Genomic DNA, 21,105 nt, shown 5'->3' with positions numbered 1-21,105 from the left:
CAAAAGTTCTGCTTTCATTCCTTGATTTCCCATCCAAACATTTGGGGAATATGGAGGAGCAGCTTTTATACCCAGCTTTACATCACACAGGAAACCAAAATGCAATTTTTTCCTCTCTTTTTTTAAGCCTGGTTTCAGCTCACAGGGAGAAAGAAGAGTGGTTGGATTTCTCTGTGACTTCATTTTAATATAACAAATAGAAAACTTCTATAATAAGCAGAAAACATATAGAAAACTCTGGAAATTCAGCAAACAGGAGAAAAAAAAAATTTTTTTGGCCTACAGCAGCATGTGTCAAAGCAGCCAAGTTCAAACCCAGAGAAATTTAAAAGTGGAAATGCAGAGCAAATCTTTGGTGGAATTAACACTGAAAGCTGCTGGAAAGAAATAGTCAGACTTTATTTTGAGTTTACAGCCTAATTATTTTCATATAGAATCTGTACATTGGGGTTTTAAAAAATGACTTCTTCAAAAAGAATTGTTCCACTCTCCCAACTTTAAAGGTTCCTTTTCCACAGCAAACTTTGCACTGCCTGAATCCATATTTTTTTCCTGCCCTACCACTTCTGTTGGACTCTCCAGCATTATTATTTTCTCTGAAAAACCATTTGAAAAGACACAAATACCATGAAAGTGGGAGGAATGGGATGCTATAATAAAGTGATTTTTGAGAGAGGAGTTGGAGGGCCAAGCCCCTCCTGTGTCAGAGAAGGGATTCCAAGTTCCTGGATGGACAGGAGAAGGGATTGCTCCTCTCACAAACTGCTGCACTAAGCAAGGAAAGAACAGCTCCATATTACATTAGAAATGAAATTATTTAATCTTATTTTATTTTACCACATCCCCATCACCAGAGCAGGGCAGGACATGGGTGGGATTTAATTTCTTCAGCCTGATGTCAGATGAACTCCCCCCATCCCCTTTTTCCTCAGAACCAACCAAGCACAGCACCTGCCCAGAGCTCAAAGCTGAGCTGATAATTGCAGCACCACTTTTATATTCCTCTAAATAAAATAATAATAATAAAAAAAAAAAAAAAGAAAGAGGGAGGAGGGGGGAAAAGGAGGAAAGGGTGAAGAATATTTGGAGGTGAAGAGCAGCAGCACCCCAGGGTGCTCTTGCCAGCCAGCACAGACCTATAGATACAAGCTTGTGTGGAATATGAGCACAAGTTCGGATCTACGGGTTTGTGGCAGCAGGCAGGGATTTCTGCTGCCACTGCCAGGGTTTGGGCTCACTCCTGGGAGGGGATGGAAAGAGGAAAAGCTTTTCTGCACGTGGGATTTCTCAGTTTTAGCCAGCAGCCTTCGTTCTCTCACACCTTAAAGCCCCTCCTTGGAGGGTGGGGGGCAGAGTGGATTATTGGTTTTGTTCATGAAGCCACAGATTCCTGCATGCTTTAAGAAAATTAGCAAAATGAAATAAAATGAAGTTTTTAAACCAACCAAAATAAAGCTGATCTGTGGTTCTTCCTCCCAAGCACTTTGGTGGACAGAATTTCTGGTGGTTACACAGCACTGAGGTTATTGAATCAACAAGCAGCATTGGAGGTGGATCACTGCAACAGGGTAGGAAATCATCCAGAAATTGGGGATATAAACAGAATTCCAATACACAGCCATCCCCCCCATCCTGCAAAAAGTTGTTTCCATTCTGGCAGCCTGGCTGAAGCAGGCAGAAGAAACAAAGGCGTGAGAGTTGTTTTAACTTTCAGAGAAGTCATTGCTGGGCTGGGGTTCTGCTTTAATTCTATTTTTAAAGGCAAAAAACAAAACCCCTGTCACTGCTAAACAAGCAGGAAATTCCCCCTAACCCCAACTCTGCATTTCTTCCACACAGACAAATATAAAAGTTCTTTAGGATTTTTCTAAAAAAGCTGGAAAAGCAAAGTTTTGCCACTACAAGGAGGTGACCCCTCCTTCCCCTGAGGTTTCCAAGTTTTCTGTCCTGTGCAAGGAAAATTTCTCATTTTATTGGTGGGGAATCAGCCTGGAGAGCAGCCTGGCTGGTGGAGAAAATCACTGAGATCAACTCCTGCTCAAAGTGTCACCAATTTTTCACTTTCTTCAGGAGACAAACCACATTCATGCAAATTAATATTATCCTCTGTAAAATCAAACAGGCACCACTTGGGGGAAAAAAAATGCTATTTGGGTGCTGTTAGAAAATTCCCTTCTTTTTTTTTGGTGCAGGTTCTTAAAATAAATCACTTCAACCTTTGCAGCCTGGTAAATATGCAATTATCAAATACAAATTTCCTTTATTTGGAATCGCTGGGCGGCAAGAAACTCCTGTTATAGACATTAAACTTTCACCATCTGCCCAAAGGTTATCTAAATTCATCCTCCAAGTTTAGATTCCTATGCTGACACTCACCTTAAAAGAGTCCAGCTTTTCCCAAAGTTTCCACCAGCCAAAATTCCTGCTGCAGCATCTTTCAAAAATCCTGGGCTGGGATTTTGGGGTGGGCAAAGCTCAGTCCCTGCAGTGCTCCAGGCTGCAGGGAGCACAGGGATTGTGCCCTCCTTGGGAACAGAGCTGCAAATGGAACACAACAAATGTTACCCTGCCAAAAATAACCCCAGCCCTCCACCACAAAGCTCATTTATTGCAGGCAGCCTGAGTTCAGCTCCAGGTTGTGCAGCAGGGCTGAAGGTGCAAGAGCAGGGCTCAGCTGGGGCTGGGTGCATCAGGATTTCTTCCCATGGCAGGGAATTTTATCCTCAGTCTCACTGTGTTGTGCAAAACTTTGTGTTCATATTTATTTTAACCCTAATATTCTTTAAATTCAGTTATGTGAGTTAATTTGAATGGCTCTGCCTGAGAAATACTCGATTTTTTTCATATCTCACTGAAATACCTAAGGTAGAGGGGAGGTTACATTTTCCTCATTTTATCTTTTTCCAAAACTTTTTTTTTTTCTTTTCTATTAATTCCTGAGCTAATCTCCTTTCCCTGGGATAGGTTAAATCCATGAAGGAAACCAAATTGTGAATTTTTTCACAGGACACGTGTCCCCAGCTCTGCCTGGAGGGAACACCCAGAGCCAGACCTTGGAGGAGCCCAGCACAAGCTCCAGGAAAGCTGAGATTTGTTGGGATTTGTTGGGAAAACCAACCCTTTTCTCCCTGCTGCACCTCCCACTCCCCACCTGATTGGCTTTTCCAGCACAAAAGGGAAAAAGGAGAGTTGGGATCCATCACCAGAGCTTCACTTGGGAGGGAAAATCGGCAGAAAAAGGGGAAAAGCAGCAAGAGCTACCCCTGAAAAAACTCCAGAGAAATCCCCACTATAAATCTGATTTTGCCCCTCCTGAAAGCCCTGGAGGATGGAATTCCATGGCACTGTAAATTACAAATATCCAGGAGCTAACCTGCTGCTTTTGGAAAAGAAACTCCTGGACAAGCCTTAAGACAGCAAACTGATAAATGCAGCAGCAAAACAGCAGTTTGGTTTGCTGAAAAAGGCAGATTTTTAATTTTTCCTGTTTTAATGAGTGCTGCTTTTTAAACAGGAATCTCACTTGTATCCAATATATTCAGGGGGAATGAAAGAAAACCCTGGATTTGCCAAGATGTGGGGTTGGGAAGGTTTCCCCACCCTGATTGATCCCCCAGCTATTGCACCTTGTGAAAACCTGATGAACATCCACACAGTGGCAGAAAATCCATCAGAGGCAAACAAATCAATCTGCATCAGCCTGGAATGCTAAGATTCCAAATTAAAAGTTTCAACCTGTACATTTATTATTTCTGATCTCTTTATACTGAGCATATTTTGCTTCATTATTAATTTTACAATATCAGCAATCACAAGCTCAACAAGGCTTTGGTACGTGGGACAGCCGAAAACACAGAATATTTTTGTCAGCAACAACCCAGTACAAAGCTGGTATTTTAGAGATTTATATCCAAAGGAATATAGAGGGAAATGTGGAGAAATAAAATCCCTAAAGACCTAACACTGGGGTTTGTTCTGTGGGTGGTTTCCTTGCAAACCACAAAGCAGAAATGCCCTGTCCAGGAAAATCGATCACTACGGAATGCATTGTGTGCCTGAGCAAAAATCTGTTTGCAGCCATTTCATCCTCCTGCCCCGAAATTCAGGCAAATAAGAAACACAGCTATGAAATAATTCCATTTCTTTTTCCCCCTACATTTTTAACCCCAATGTAATTAGGCCTGTAAATAAATAAATAAGTAATAAATAAATAAATAAATGTATTTATATATATACACACACATGCACTCTATCCTAGCTTTAAAGAGCAACTCCTTAAGGATTTCTGTGCTTGAAATAATTGGAAGGAATGAGAAGGGGAAGGGAGATCCTGCCTGAGAATCCCAGTTACCTCAGCAGCACTCTGCAGGTTTCCTATGGAACGTGCGCTGCCATATTGCTTAGGCCCAGCTCCTCGGGAGCGTGTTCTGCAAGACAAAATGTTCATGGATATTTGTATGGCATTTTTTCAAGGAATGGACACTGTTTTCCTACACCCAGAGGCTACAGCTTTAGGAGCAAAAAGAACAGCCAAGCTCCTATGAGAGAAATTCCCCTCCCAATATCCTCATTTTTAATATTTTTTTTTAATGATTATTTTCCATGTCCCACCTCGAATCAACCCACTCACGCCTTCCCCCGTGGAAATAAAACACTCCTTGTACCACAAGCACTGCAGAACTTTTGCCAGTCCCATTCCCACCAAAGCCATTCAGGAAAATAAAGAAGCGGGGAGGCGAACGCCTTCCCTGGCAGCCAGCAACGCACCGACTCCTGCAAGTCATCACTTCTCATCTCCAGATCCTCAGCCCAAAAAAAGTCCAGCTGGAGAAAGCAGAACCACAGAGGAGCATCGTTACCTGCTCTGGAGGAGGCTCCCCCAGCAAGCTTTTTGAAGCTTGTTGACTCTTTTACCACTGACACAAGGAATAATTATTTCTCGGTGCCGAGCGATTGTTAAGAGAGGAGAAGCCCTGGCTCGTGGTGGCTCCGTGGATGCTATTCTTTTTGCACCACAGCAGGATTCTTGGCTGCCACTCCAAGCTGCTTTCACTTGCCAAGTTTTAAGATGCCGGTTTTGCCTTTCATTTTATTGTTCCTTTCGCAACGTTAAAGAGCGACTTAAAAAAAAAAAAAAAAAAAGAAAACTAAAAAAAAAAACCCCATGCACAGCTGCTATCGGGGAGGGGGGGAATTATTTGAATTTTGAAGAATGGAGACGAGGAAGGAGCGCGCTGTGATGTAACCACAACGACTCGCACAGAAATATTCCCAATATTGGGGGGGACGGGCCGGCTCCCGCTCCTGGCGTTTCCCCAGCACCAAACCAGGGAGAACAAAACCTCAAAGCAGCCAGAGCCAGCAGCACCCACGGCAGAGGTGCAGCTCCATCCTGCATCCTGCATCCTGCATCCCCCTCTGAGCACCAGCAGCACCCACGGCAGAGGTGCAGCTCCATCCTTCATCCTGCATCCTGCATCCTTCATCCTGCATCCTTCATCCTGCATCCCCCTCTCAATACCAGCACCCAGGGCAGAGGTGCAGCTCCATCCTGCATCCTGCATCCTTCATCCTGCACCTCTCTCCCAGCACCAGCACCCAGGGCAGAGGTGCAGCTCCATCCTCCATCCTTCATCCTTCATCCTGCATCCCCCATCCCAGCACCAGCAGCCAGGGCAGAGGTGCAGCTCCATCCTGCATCCTGCATCCTTCATCTCCCTCCCAGCACCAGCACCCACAGTAGAGGTGCAGCTCCATCCTTCATCCTTCATCCTGCATCCTTCATCCTGCATCCTCCATCCCAGCACCAGCACCCATGGCAGAGGTGCAGCTCCATCCTTCATCCCCCTCCTAGCACCAGCACCTCGATTTTTCACCCCCTCCAGGCTGCTCCTCCCCACGGAGGGTTTCCTGCTGAGGTTGGGGAGCAGCCTGCTGACTGAAGGATTTTCCCCCTGCACACCTCCAACCCTTTTTCTGTGCCAGGATTGACCCGTTCCCAAACGTGCCGGCCTTTCTTGGATGCGATGGCACCGGGAAGAGGCTCCACGGAAAAACCTCCCATCCCAACTCCCTGCAACACATTCCTGCAGTGTAAGCCACTGAGTTCCACTTGGAAATTGTTTTCATGATTTATCAATAGATCAATTTTTAAAATTTAAAAATAGTTTTCCCTTTTTTTCTGGTTTTTTTTCCTTTTTTTTCCCTTTTTTTTTTTTCTTTTTTTCCTGGGTTTTTTTCCCCTGTTTTTTTCCCCCTTTTTTCTGTTTTTTTTCCTTTTCTTTTTCAAATTTTTTTAAATTTTTAAAGATGTATTTAGATTTTTAATTTAATTTATTTTTTTAATCATTATTATTTTTTAAATCCCCAACTTCACCACCGAGGAGCTGCTTTATTTCATTTTCCTTGACGTAGCAACAAAACTGCCGGGACTGGTGCTAAGGCCCGAGCGCATTTAAATGAACAAACAGCAACAAAAAAAAAAAAAAAAAAAAAAAAAAAAAGTTGTTTGTGCTCCTTCTGGGGCTGGAATATGAAAATCATGATGGGGTTTAGCTCAGAGTGCAGGATTATGGAGCTCTGAGCAACCTCTGGGTGCTGCAGATGTTGGAGGGACTCAACCTCCAGATGTGGGCAGGGAAAATCCCCGCTCTGCTCTTGGCTTCCCAGAGCTGCACACACAAACCCTGCTGGCCACAGCTCCTTCTCCCAGGGCAGAGCTGCACAGAAGATGAATTTCATCCACCCCCAATTTCATATTTGAAGGGAAAACCCAGCCCTGAGTCCAAAGTTTCTGTGCAGAACCCACCGAGTCTCCAACAAAAGCGGCGCGGATGAATAAAAGGGGGAAAGCAAAACAGAAGCTTTGTTCTAAAGTGGAAGCAGAAGATGTGAAATTTCAAAATCAGATGGCTCGGGCTGTGATTTCTCTCATTTAAATGAACTGATCTGTTGCTAAACTGCTGCTCTGGTGCCAAGAAACTTTTAACTCCTTCGGCTCAAAGCCTGCTGCGTTCTGCTGCTTCCTCTCTCCTCCCAACCAGATTAAATCAGAGGGGAGAAGTGGAAAAGGGAGTGGGGGAGAAAAAAATCTGAGAGCATAAAAAGGATGGGGGATGAAACCCACAGGCAGCACACACAGACACAAAAGAGCCCCCGGAGCTCGGAGAACTTGTGCTGGACAAACAGCGAGGTTCTGGCTCCTGCAGAGCTCCCGAAACTTGGAGAGGAGAGAAAGGGCCTTGGAGCTCCCCAAGGGCACCTCCAGCAAGAGCCAGGGGGTAAAACCACCAGGAGCAGGAAAATCCCCAATCCCTGAAATCCCTGAGCTGCTCCATGGCAAAGGTTCACTTACCGACAATGCCAAAGCATTTCCAACAGAACCCCCTTCCCTACTCGTGTGAAAAAGAACAACCAAAAAAAAAAAGCTCTCAAAATCGGCCCTGAAAAATAGAAAATAGCTGCTTTGGTAAAATTTGGGTGAAAGTTCCTACTGTTTTTCCATTTGGTTTTGGGGTTGTTTTGCCCGCTTTAAAAAAAAAATTGAATTAAAAAAAAATTGAAGAGAGACGTGTTGTAATTAGAGGTAATTCCAGGAGAAAAAAATATTTATGTGTAGAACACACGAAAAAAAAAAAAAGGAAAAAAATTAAAGAAAAATATATTTCTATATCTCTGTATCTGCCACTTTCCAGCTCTGCTGCAGTTCCCCCTAAACTGCTGCTGCTTGCTCCAATCTGCTGCCTGCTTAACAACGGAATGACAGGCAACATCTGTTTGTATAGAAGCCAAGATCAAGCCTTCAAAATGTTTTTTGGCTCAGCTTCTTCTTTTTTTTTTTTTTCTTTCTTTTTCTACCCCCTCCCCTTAGAAGAAAAAAAATATAGAAGCAAAAGAAAAAGAAAAAGCGCCCAGGAAGATTTTGAAACGACTCAAGTGAGGCTGCAACTCTTTTCCCCTTGAGTTATTTCAAGGTACAGGACTTGGAGGAGAACTCTGCTTCTCTCCACCCTCCTCCCCTGCTCTCCCCACCCTTCAGCCTCTCTCTTGCCCCATGCTATTAATAAAGTATCACACAAACTGGGAAAAAAAAAATAATAATCCAACGTACCTTGATCCCTAAAAGGCCACTCCCTCCTATGGGGAGGGAGGGGGTTCTTCAGGAGGCAACTAAAAAAAAATTGCACGGGGAGGGGAATATGGGATTCAGGGACAGGCTTGCCACAATCCTCTCACCCTGGTGGTTTTTTGGTTTTTTTTCCTCCTCTCCTCCATTTTACAGACTGTTAAATATATTGTTTGCAAAATCAAAGGGGTTGTTATGAAATTAAAAAAAAAAAAAAAATGCGGGTGATTAAAATAAATAAGTCAAAAGAGAAAGAAAAAAAATTAAAAAAAAAAAAAAATCAGCCCGGCTCCAAATACAATTCCAATGAGTAACAATGTCAGGCTACTGCCAATTCTGTGGCAAATCGGGAGAAAGCACAATAATTCCACATGCTGAGATGTGAACAACTGGAAAGGAACCAACTCTCGGGAAGTCACAATGAAAACTCTCCCAGTGCCCCCACCCCCAGCCCCTCTGCCATCCTTTTCGGAGGGTACAGGGGGGGAATCTCTCCAGGGGGAGAGGAAAAAAAAAAAAAATAAAAATTAAGCCACAGATTTAACAAAAGGAAAAGGCAAAACAACACCAAGACCATCAACCGAAGCGTTTAAAAACTCGGGGAATGTTTTATTCGCTGGAGATTTGGGACAACGCTGCTGCATGCACATGTATGAAAAAATAAAAAAAAAAAAAAGAAAATAATCAGACAAGTTGCTAAGGAGACTTGTGTAAACTGGGAATCCAGGCACATTTGTGGCCTTTCCCCCCATATTCCATCTCGTATTCCGATCACGCACCACTGCGGCACGACTGCACCAATGCTCTGCATTAATCTTGGCCTTAAACGGGGCTGCCTGGCAGAGCAGAGCGTGTGCATGGATCATCTTTCAAACTTAACAAGTTAAAGGCAGCCAGGGTGGCGGTGGGTGGGGAGGGCTGGGGGGGCGGGGACCTGGCTGCTGAATATAAAATATAGAGCCCAGCTCAGTAAGGGGGTTTGAGAGAGGAAGTGTTATCCGGGCAGATATAGAACTGCTGCGTCTCTGCCTCTCCCACTCCTCCTGACAAAATCCCCGTTCCCTGGCAGGTGTCTGAATCCCTGCCAGATCTGACAATGTCTGACCCACTCGCTGCCACCAGACACTGGGGTCGTATATCCCATATCCCATATATTCCATATATCCCATATTCCATATATCACAAATATCCCATATCCCATATATCACAAATATCCCATATCCCATATATCACAAATATCCCATATTCCATATATCCCATATCCCATATATCTCATATATCACAAATATCCCATATATCCCATATATCCTGTATTCCATATACCCCATATATCCCATATCCCATATATCACAAATATCCCATATTCCATATATCCCATATCCCATATATCCCATATTCCATATATCCCATATATCTCATATATCACAAATATCCCATATATCCTGTATTCCATATACCCCATATATCCCATATCCCATATATCCACATATCCCATATATCACAAATATCCCATATCCCATATATCTCATATATCACAAATATCCCATATATCCCATATATCCACATATCCCATATCCCACATATCCCATATCCAATATATCCCCCATACCCCATATATCCCATATACCCCATATTCTATATATTCCATATATCCCATATACCCCATATTCTATATATTCCATATATCCCATATTCTATATATTCCATATATCCCATATATCCTATTTATCCCATATATCCCATATATATCCCATATATACCCCATATATCCCATATTCCACATATCCCACATATCCCATATATCCTATTTATCCCATATATCCTATTTATCCCATCTATCCTATTTATCCCATATATCCCATATATACCCCATTATCCCATATTCCATACATCCCATATACCCCATATATCCCCCATACCCCATATATCCCATCTATCCATATTAAACAACCTTTTTTCCCCTCCCCCTTTCAGTTGGATGTAATATTTTCACCCTTCCACTTTTAGGAAAGGGCAGATCAAATCAAAGGCTGAGCTGTTTGTGCCTGACCTTGTCTGGGACAGGATTAAACTTGGTGGGGTTTGCTTTTTGATTTTGCTGTCCCTTGCTTTGGGTGCAGGAAATCCATCTCTTTTCTTTTCTCCTTCCCTCTGTTCCCATCTCAAATCCTGTCCTGCTGATGGACAGCTCAGTGGGATCACTCAACACCTGCTTTTCCTGCTCCTTTTGTGCCCTGCCTTGGGGGAGATGGGGAATCCAGGAATCCACAAAACCAACACACAGGAAAAGCCAATTTCATGGGCTTGGAGCATTATCCCACCTCCAGCTCCCAAGGAAAAGGGGCTGGAATGAGGTGGGCTTTAAATCCCATCAAACCAACATCAGCCTGGGATTCTCTGATCATCCTGAAGGCAGCACATTCCACAACAGGAACCCAAAGTTCCCTAAGGAGCCTCATCTTTGCTTTCTAATCAAGACAAAAGCACAGGAGAGGGGATTCCTGGTCGATGCCATCCCAGCCAGGAGAAATATTCCATGAGTTGGGAGAAGGGGATCAACATTTGACTCACCTGACTGCTTGTCTTGGTTTGGGAGAAACCACCTAAAAGAAAAATACCAAACCAACAAGTTAAAACTGTTCATTTGAGATTTGGCTTTTGCCCTAACAGGAAAAAGCAGAAATCATCACAGAATTTTTGAGTGTTTCTCTGAGTTAAACAAAAGCACACAAAATAAACATTCCCCTTTCCTCAGCTTGCTCAGTTCCTTTGTACAGGCTGGTGTTTCTGTCCCAAACCCAGAAATGGGGAGCTGAGGCACCTGCTAGAATGAGGTTTGAGGAGCTGCTGAAGGAGGTTTTCACTTCCACAGCAGAGCCAGGAGAAGGGATCAAGCCACAGCTCCATGACAAACCAGTTATTTTAATTTAAAATCAGTGCAATTGGTACCTAAGCAGATGCTGAGCTGGGCTGGGGCTGCCCACACCCCTCTGTCCCCTCCAGCCAGCCCAGGTGAGCAGGGAAAGCATCCCCTGCCTTTGCCTGCAGCCAGGCACCTGCACCCTGCTCTGACAGCCTCACCCTGCACAGCTGGACCTGCACCCTGCTCTGACAGCCTCACCCTGCACAGCTGGACCTGCACCCTGCTCTGACAGCCTCACCCTGCACAGCTGGAGCTGCACCCTGCTCTGACAGCCTCACCCTGCACAGCTGGACCCTGCACCCTGCTCTGACAGCCTCACCCTGCACAGCTGGACCTGCACCCTGCACAGCTGGAGCTGCACCCTGCTCTGACAGCCTCACCCTGCACAGCTGGACCTGCACCCTGCTCTGACAGCCTCACCCTGCACAGCTGGACCCTCCAGCCCTTCCTCCCCCCAGGAAAGCCCTGAGCAGCCCCAGCAAGGAGCCCTGGGCAGAGCTCCCACTGCACTGTGCAGAGAAAGATGGGGAGTGGTGAGAAAAATCCCTTAGAACCACAGAGAGGAGGTTTGGTTGGGATTTTGGGGAGGAATTCTCCCCAGAGCAGACCCTGGAAGTGCCCAAGCCAGGCTGGACAGGGCTGGGAGCAGCTGGGATGGTGGGAGGTGTCAGGTTTAATGTCCTTCCCCAAACCATTCCATGATTTTGTGATGAAAAAGAGAAGAGGCAAAAAGATCTAAACCCCAGTGCAGGTGCAGCACCAGGTGCCTTTCACACCTCCCCACTTTGGGGCCCTGAGGTTTTCAGAGGAATTTCTGCTGCTGAGGTTGACTGAGCAGGGCTGCATTTTTGTTTTGGTTGCCAATTGGGAGCCACTATTTTTATCCACAAGTCCCCCAAAGCATCTGTTTCCCCAGAGCTATTTAAGATTTCCTTTTCCAAGACCTACTTCGAGGTGTATCATTATTTTTAAACGTTACTCCATGCAGCCACACTCCCATTTTATCATCATTACAAGGGTCATTATCATGCATTTGAACTGGGTAATTTAAAGGAGAGATAAAATCCTTGCAGGGGGGCTGAGAGTTGCTTCCCCTCCAGCAAATATTTTGGGATGATACTTGGAACAAGCTGGTACATCCCAATGAAAGGAAAAAAAAATCCTAATTTATCTAGGAAAAAAATCCCAAAAACTGATTGGAAGCATTCACAGAGCAGACAAATCCCCAGAAAATGAGGAGAAATCCCCACTTCAGTGTTCCTATAATGTGATGTAAGTGTAGCTAAAGTCATTTAATTAGGGTTATTTAATTTAGGGAACTTTTTCCCCGCTGCAGTTTCTCTCCTTTCTGCTGCTGATGGTCATGGGGGTTTTTATTGCCTCATCACCAGAAAAAAAAAAGAGATTTTTCTGCAATCCTACAGCAGGCAAAACACACTTTTTTGTTACAATTTGGGCAAAGAAGCACAAGACTCAAATTCTCCAGCTCTGGGTTCAACCTGGAACTGCAAACACCCAGATGAGCCATGAAACACCACCAGGATATGCAGAATTTCCTTTCCCTACAAGCACCAGCCCAAATCTGACCCAGGACTGCTGATATTTGGAATAAAAGCTGACTCACTGTCCCAGAGCAGGTTAAATGCATCAGGTGGTGAAGAGAATCACGTGTTATGAATGGTTTGGATTAAATTTTTCACACCTGTCAAGGCTTTCTAGCAAGAAATTTTGACCTCTACATGCCCTGTTCTAGAAATCCCACAGAGAAAAGAAAATTTACCTTGTTCCAGCTTGAAATTAAAGCTGGGATAAAGAAACCAAAGGCAAATTTTAGCACCAAAAAAGAGCAGCTCATCCTGTAAACTCTTCTAGACACACAAACCTACAAGTACAAATTAATTTAGCAGAAAATAGATGTTGACACACCTAAAGAAAGCTCCCAGAAATTCTCCTTCCTTCTTCCCTTCCCTCCTGACATGTCAGGGACAGGAGGACAAACCTTCATCCATCAGATTGGGACAGTGGCAAAGAATTTCTTCAATTAAATGGATTTCAATGATCAGAATTTCCTAAATACAGCTTTGGAGGTAGAAAATTAATTCTTCTTTGCACTGATCCTTTCAGCATTGCTCATGGACACTCATTATTTGGGAATTTTAACCAAAGCCAGGGAAAAATGTACCCTGCTTTAATTTCCTGGTGTTGCCACCCCTCAGACACTGATCCAGGCTGAGGAAAGGGAATTAATTCACATCCTTCAACCTTTCTGAGCTTTTTGTCCTTAATTTCCAACTTTAAACTATTCCCACCTTGCAGGCACGTGGGGATGGAACCCTAAATGTAAGGATTTCAGAAAATGAGCTGGGTTATCAGTTCAATTCACAGGCAGAGGATGGGAGCAAAGGGAGCAGCAGAGATTTCCAGGAGCTGACAGAGGAAGTGAACAGCAGAGCCTGGAATTTATCTCACATCTCTTGGTTCCAGTCCAAATGTTTAAACCACAACATCATCCTCCAGGCCTGGGACACCAACAGAACCTTTAACCCTCCTGCTGGAACCTCCTGCAGCATTTTCCATCATTTTTACAGCAGAGGTTTCCTCAGGGTTGGAGGAGCCCAGGCCAGTTTGGGATCTCAGACTGGGTTTAGTCTCAGATTTGGGCATTTCATGACAGAACCCTCCATGTATTTCTGCCTCAGCTGGGCTAGGGGAGTTTGCTGGGAGCTGAAAATGGGGAGGGAGAACTTTCCAGATACAATTTCTCATTGGGAGAGCGTCCCCTGACATTCCTTTCCAACAGGGGAAATTGAATGGGAACTTTAGGAAAACTCCATAGTAGTGAGAATAATTTAAAAATAATCTTTGAGCACAAACTGGCACATTTTCATGGAGATTTGTGAGGTCTTGTACTGTCCAGAACATTGCTTTAGTAGGAACAAAAACACTGCCAGCCCAGTGCCCTTCAACACAGACCCAGCCAAGAAATAAAATTAAATATATGTTGATTATCACAGCAAGAATGATGGCTGGGGAAGGAGGAGGAGGAGGAAGAGAGTGTCCATTTTCTCAAGCTAGATCACATCAATCCATGGCTGTGCTAGCAGGGACACCTCCATCATTTCCCATGGTTTGGAGTAAGCCAGCAGCAATTCTGGGAATGTTAAAGACTGGCAGCACCCAATGAATAAATGGAGGGGGCTCCTCCTAACCCAGTCACCAAAGGAGATGGATCACCAGCCTTGGGCATGATTCACTCACAACCAAAAACCAGAACAACCTCATCTCCTGGGCTGCAGGACACAGGCACAGCAGAGTGCATCATTCCTTCCCACCAGCCCGTCCCAGCTCATCTGTGCTGAGAGGAAACAGAGCAGGAGCAGCTGAGGAAATGCTCCACACGCTGCTGCCAAACCTCCTGGAGGTGCCCTGATGTGTCCCTTTGCAGGTCTAAGACCAACACAGCTGAACTGAAAACATCCAAGCTGCAATCAGCCCTCACAGCTGAAAATGAATTTTTTTTCCTTTCCTGTTCTTGTGGGATTGTCCCCCCAAGGCCCTAAAGGCTGAACACGCAGAATTGGTCCCATTTGTCAGAGCAAACTGGGAGAGGGAGAAGTGCTCCAGCCCTGCTTTGGATTAGGAAGAGACAGGAGAAATAAAAAGAGCATCTGACACCAAAATAAAACTGTTTTGGTCACTGCCATCTCTCTTATTCTAAATGAAGCAATTGTGGGCTCCGTTTGTTTTGCATTCATAATTAGCAGACGGAACAGATGGCAAAGGCGTCACTTAAAGCCACACGTCCGACAAAATAACCCAGGCTGCCAGTGCTGGTTTTCACTGGGAACAAGGAATACTTTCCCCTCTTCTCCCACTGAAGAGAGGAGCCAGCAAAATTGTGCATGGAGCAGGGGATTCACCGCAGAAAGGAACCCATTGTGTGCTGGGGAGGGAGGGAGGGAGGGAAGGGCAGCATCAAATGGATTGCAGAGGGAACAGAAAACAGGGCTGGAAAGGAGCAGAGAACTGCCAGGAGCACAACGAGGGGCTCAAAAAAATGCTGAGTCCTTCCTGCCTCCAGTTCTGGGCTTCAGGCAGAGGATGGGAGGTTGGTGTCACACTTCCAGCTGGGTAGGAGATGTTATCCATGAGGTGCTGTCCCACAGCCACACCTGACTCGTCCTCTCCAGAGCTGTAATGATTTACCAAAATATGAGTATTGGTCTAAAACCAATACTCAGCTGTGAGGACAAAAGACTCTCTAACAATTTAAAGTTACAAAGTGAATGTTTATTCAGCACTGGGCAGCAGTGTGGGGTAACCCCCAATACACACTGTGAAATTCCAGGTTCAAACAAATTCATATTCATAACACCAGCCCCTCCCATCCCTGCTTCCCATGGTAATTAGCTGGAATGGCAATTAAGAAGCATGGTTGGATTCTCTGCCCCAAACATGGAACAGAAAGAGCCTGGGACTGCAGGGAGCAGCACAGGCAGAGGGGGAAGGAGAGGGGCAGAGAGCTGGAAAAGGAGAGGAGCAGAGAGCTGGAGAAGGAAAGGTAAATCCCCATGGAAGGGAGCACCCAGAGCTGCTGCTCCCACCTCTCCCTCCTGGCCAAAGACCCCTCTGAAAAGCCAAAACCTCTCTGGGGAGGAATACACTGACTAAACCCCATTATCTGTGGGACATCACCTTCCTCCACCAGCTGCTTCCACACTTTTTGGACACTTTGCTCCTCGCTCCTCTCTGTTTTCCCTTCATTCCTGGCTTTGTTTCTCCCTGACCTTGCATGAGCTGAGGGCACTGTGCTCTCCCCAAGCATCCCTGTGCCTTCCCCCCAGCCTCAGCCTCAAATGACATTTGCTTTTTGTTCCCTCCACTGGCTCTAATCTCCCTGCTTTTCCCAGCTGCTCCATAATCCAGGAGAAGCCCCCCCATGCCAAGGCATCAGCACATGGAGCCCAGGGCTGGAGCTCAATGCCCTCCAAATTTAGAGCTGGACATTGCTCCACTGGCACAACATTTCAACATCCAGCAACTGCTCTAAATTAGGAAACTGCTCCACAAATGCTCTTTTGCCTCGGCTGGGAATTCCCTTTGGATGTGTAAGGGAGAGAATTGCTATCAGTGCACTGCCCTCATCTTTTCTGCAGCTCACAAGGTCCATCAAAGCCTCAACTCCTGCAGCTAAAATTCACACCGTGAGAAATCTGCTCCAGTGATCTCAGGCTCGCTCCACAGAATGCTTCAGGATTCCTTACACAGAAATTTGGGGATCTGAGGTGCCCAGGAGGGCAATTCCCAAAGTGTCAGACTCAATTCAGCCCCCAGCCCTGTGCATGAAATGCAGTGACCATGGCAAATCACACAGAAAGTCCCAGGAAAAGATCCAGTTCTGCAGCAGAGCAGTGGGAAAAGACCAAGGAGATGGAGAAGGATGTGCTGAGATGGAGAAGGATGTGCTGAGATAGAGAAGGATGTGCTGAGATAGAGAAGGATGTGCTGAGATGGAGAAGGATGCGCTGCCCACCCAGGTCAGAGCCTTAAACCCAGCTGCTGCCTCGGGTCCTGGCTCAGCACAGCTCCTGCTAAAGCTGTGGGCAAAGAAAGATGGAATCTTCACCTTTTTAGTGGGAAAAAATAGATCTAGTGCACTGAAAATTGCTCACTGATGAGCTGCCTTTGGCACTCTCGTGGCAAAGGGGAAACCTGGGCTCTGCTCCCTGCTCCTGCATTAAAGAATCAGCAATCAGAATGCACAATCAGCCCTCAAAGCTATAATCTCATTAAAAATAAGGACTGAAATGAAACAATTCAGCAGGCCAAGCCTTCCTGGGGGCTGAGGAAGCAGGAAGGGGAATACCTGTCTGTGTCAGTGCCTGGTTATTCATGCAAAGCAGAGTAGCACTCACACACGTTCCTGCAGGCTGCACGGGGCTCAGCATTCCTGCAGGAAGGGAGGGAGGCAGAGCAGGCTGTCCCACAGCTGAGGTGAGCACAGGGAATGCTGAAGGAGCTGCCCCCATCCTGCCAATCCCAGCCTGAGAGCTCAGAACTTCCATCACTTGGGCTTGGGAGGGAGTTAAAGCTCCTCTAATTCCAGACCATGGGCAGGTGTGGCTTTCCTTTTTGGTCCCAGGACCAGAGAGTGCTAATATCATTTAGCTGTCTCTCAGAAAGCTCACATTTAGCCAGCAGAGAAAGACTGGAGGCCTTACTTGATGAGTTCCACAAGAATTTTTATTTCATGCCAAGGGAGTCAAGCAGGATTCTCTCAGAATCATATTTATAGGTTCAGGGGGGATTCAAACTACAGCCAATAAAAGTTTATCCAAAGAACAGCATCCAATCTAAGTGAGAAGTTCTGAAGGTGAACTGACCAATTACACAGACTAATTTCTAACCAATTATCTTCCAAGGTGTTAGAGAGTGACCAAATTCTTAAGGAATTTGGCTCAGCCTTGGTATCTAGGATACCTTATCTATTATAGCAAGTTCCAGGGGAAGATGGCTTGGGAGGAATTGGATCATCCACAGGCAGGGACACCTTCCACCACCGCAGGCTGCTCCAAGCCTTGTCCTTGGACACTTCCAGGGATCCAGGGGCAGCCACAGCTGCTCTGGGAAATCCATTCCATCCATCCACCACCCTCACAGGAAGCATTTCTTCCTAATATCCAAACTGGCAGTTTGAAGCCATCCCCCCTTGCCCTATCACTGTCTTATTTTGCTTTGGGAAGGCCCAATGCAAAGATTTTATGTTAAGATTGAAGGGGGAAAAAAGTGGTGTGAAAAAGATTCATTTTCTGGTAACCAAATTTGATTGTTCACAAAATAATTTTTTTTCTGCAGTCCCAATACACAAATAAGCACATATGCACACACTCAGGCATACATGTGCACATACATATCTCTATATACTTATATAAATAAGTGGAAGACAGGCTGATATGAATGAATCAACAAGAGATCAAATGGTAATATTTACAGAACAGAATAGTATTTTTCTAGGTCCTTAACTTTGAGCTTTTTGCAATGGTTATGATTCTTAAAGTCTAATGATTTTTAAAAATCAGGTCTATGGAGAGGGCATATTTTTGTCCCTTCCCAGTTCTCCCACAGATCCCCCTTCCTTCCTCCTCCTTAAACCAGCCCATAATTCACACCCCAGGACCAGACTAACCCCACTGAAGTCCAGGAGAGTTTTAAACCTTCTGAAAATTGGTGCACTTCTAATTTAGGCTCTGAGTTCAGCAGATTAACAGGTGGCAACACATCCGTGCCCAGGGCTTAACCAAGGCAAAAAAAAAAAACCAAAAAGCAAAAACAAAAAGGAGGAGGACAAAGCTGGGATGGCAATTCCAGGTGGTATCTGTGTCATTCACTGTGCTCACATTGAATATTTCACTTGCACTTGGGGACACCAGCCCTCTGTCACCTCTTTTAGGACATCCAGGAGGGAAGGAGGGGACACAGAACATAAAATCTTTGCCTTGAGCCTTGGTTCAAGGGGGAATGGCTGACAGTGGGTTTGGATTGGATATTGGGAAGAAATTCTTCCACTTTCAAAGCCCCCAAGGTGAAGCCTGGGTGTTTCACAGAGCTCCTGGAACTCTCCAGCTTTTCCTGTTTCTTCCTGCTGGGAATCCCCCTGGGGTGTGCAGCTCTTCTCTCGTGCCCAGCATTAATTCCAGTCATAAAATGTGCACTTACCTCATTCCTCATCATGATTTCAGGAGAATGAGGCAACCAAGCTCACCCACCAATAAATTCATCATCGTTATCCAACCCTTTCCCCTCTTTTTTATCATTATTAAATTAAACTTATTCACAACCCTGCTCCTGTGTTAATGCATTTATGGCACTTTGAATAATGATCCCCTTGGTCTGAACTCCGTTTAAATTTCAAATATTCCCCTGGAAAGACTCTGATTTGGGAGGAGATGTCTGCAGCCTCTTCCCAGCTCCCAAAAAACAAAGGGATATGCACCAGCACCAAGCTCCTGGAAGCTTCCACATTGGAAGTGCCCCAGGTGAGTTCTTCCCACAACTTCTCCAAGCTCAGGCAGGTAGGAATAGCTGAGCCATTCCCACAGCCTCTGGAAAATCAAGTTTTTTATTGATTTTTGCATCTCTGAGGATGCTGGAAAGCCTCAGAACTCCCTATTTCCAGTGATTTCAACAAAAAGACTCTGATATTGCTCAGGGCTTGCAAAATATAGTTTAAAAAATACCCTGATCTCAACATTAGGACACATTTTCTGATAACATGTTGAAGGTTCCTTTGGCTTCCTTTCATTCCTGCCCAAATTTCTCAGGAGGGCAGAACTTGAATCCCTTCAAATGCACCCATGCAGCAATAAATAAAATAATAATTAATAGGTGACTCAGATAAAGGCTTCCCATCTCAGGCCAGAGGAAAGTATTAGCTAATTAATCATCAAGTTGGCATTAACTTATCTTTTGGCACCTCCAAGAAAATGTAAATCTGAAACGAGTTGGGGGTGGTGGTGTGTGGAAACAAAGGAATAAGAAGCCAACAATAGTTTTGGAAATGGATGACAAAATCCAAATGTTCTGCCTGACTGCTGCTAAATTAAGCTCTGTGTTATCAGTGCAAAGATTAGGAAAAGAGAGATTTTCCCCCTGAACCTGAAGTCACACTTTGGACACGACAGCAGGAGTGGAGACAAGAGGATTCACTCACCCTGAAAATGAGTGGGAATAAAAAAGGATCTGCTCTTGGTTTCCTCCAAACACGGGTCTGTGGAGGAAAAGAAGAAAGAAGGGAGTTAATTTATTGTGCCATCCCAGGCTCCATCCATCCACCTTTGCCTTCAGCTCTTTTTGCCCAAACTTCTCTTTTTCCCCACTTTTAAGTGGGAAAGGCTGCATTGAGATCCTGCCTTGAGCCAAACACCGTTCTGGGAATTATTTTAGTGCTGAAACCATGAGGAAAATTCGTTTTCCCACCTTCCATCAGAGCCCTCCAGCTGCTGACCAAGGATGGAAGATCATCACATGGAATTGTGCTTTCTCCAATTGGATTTTTTTGGTTTCTTTTGAGCAAAACTTCTCCTTTCAGGGAGAGGCCAGCTCCACAAACCCAGCACAACCCTCCATGTGTGCACTGATTAATGCTGGGTCAAATTCTGCTCGAATTCAAACCATCCCAGCTGGTTTTACCCCAAACCCAGACAAGAAACGATTCCACACGTTCCTTCCTAAACTCCAATTAATAAACATTCAGCTCAGCTCCATGACAAACGTTTTGCAAGCACCTGTGGGTGTTTGTGGGATCAAAGGAGCTGCATTCCTTCCTGCCCAGGCACAGATCCCTTCCCTGCCTGCTCCTCCAAAAAGCCATTTTATTCCCAAAGAACTGGGAATGAGGGAAGATAGAAAGGCTCCCTTCTTCTATCTATTTTTGACTTTATTTCAATATATCCTAACCAGGATTGGCTGCAACAACCTCCCAGGAGTCATCCCAGTCTATAAACCAGGTGGGATGAAGGCACCTGGAACAGGGCAGCTCCAGGAAATCACAATATTCCACAAATCCCAAAAAACCAATATATTCCAAATCCAGCTTCAATACCCCCAAAAACCACAATATATTCCTGATCAATGAGCCAGCTCAGGCACACAGCCCACAGTGCCCCTGCAACCCATCCAAACCAAAACCTGTCCCTTCCTAAGACTCTCTTCCTTTCTGTTTTCTTTTGGCCCCCAAAATTGTGGGAAATCCAAAAATTCAGCACGAGATCAAATGCACAAAAAGCCACCAGGACCTTCCTTTAGCTGCACCAAAGTTCATTTTCTCCCCCAACTCGTCCAGCCACAAAGAGCTACAAACATGGCCAAGGGAGCTAAAAGGGTTTTGGATTCCTACAGAAAAAAAGAAAGAAGATGCAGCTTCAGTTGTAGTTGTTGCAGGATTTTTTTTAAATTTCAAGAATGAAGTCAAGAATTTTTTTTTTTTTTTTTTTTTTTTTTTTTGGGTAAACGTGGCTGGTTTTTTTTTGGTTTTTTTTTTTTTGTTTTTTTTTTTGAC

At 44.9% G+C, this 21,105-nt stretch overlaps 2 long non-coding RNA genes across 3 annotated transcripts in view; both read right to left on the bottom strand.

The window, feature by feature from the left end:
- The window catches only part of LOC117008074, a 45,397-nt gene extending 32,545 nt beyond the window's left edge, over positions 1-12,852 (bottom strand). Inside the window, exons 1-4 of one of the 2 annotated variants that reach the window (XR_004420250.1) lie at positions 12,829-12,852; positions 10,697-10,728; positions 4,352-4,427; positions 2,377-2,538 (exon numbers count right to left, since the gene is read on the bottom strand). This is a non-coding gene — a long non-coding RNA (uncharacterized LOC117008074). Of the gene's footprint in view, positions 1-2,376; positions 2,539-4,351; positions 4,428-8,110; positions 8,761-10,696; positions 10,729-12,828 lie in introns of those variants that run through there. The other variant, XR_004420251.1, reaches the window with a different exon arrangement.
- Positions 12,853-19,738: 6,886 nt separating this feature from the next.
- The window catches only part of LOC117008075, a 95,621-nt gene continuing 94,254 nt past the window's right edge, over positions 19,739-21,105 (bottom strand). Inside the window, exon 8 of the long non-coding RNA XR_004420252.1 lies at positions 19,739-19,815. This is a non-coding gene — a long non-coding RNA (uncharacterized LOC117008075). The remainder of the gene's footprint in view (positions 19,816-21,105) is intronic.

The sequence above is a fragment of the Catharus ustulatus genome, chromosome 28 (genome assembly GCF_009819885.2).
Source record: "Catharus ustulatus isolate bCatUst1 chromosome 28, bCatUst1.pri.v2, whole genome shotgun sequence".
In the NCBI taxonomy this organism is placed as follows: Eukaryota; Metazoa; Chordata; class Aves; order Passeriformes; family Turdidae; genus Catharus; species Catharus ustulatus.
Note: the sequence above shows the minus strand (reverse complement) of the source record. Positions and strands in the feature narration are given on the sequence as shown.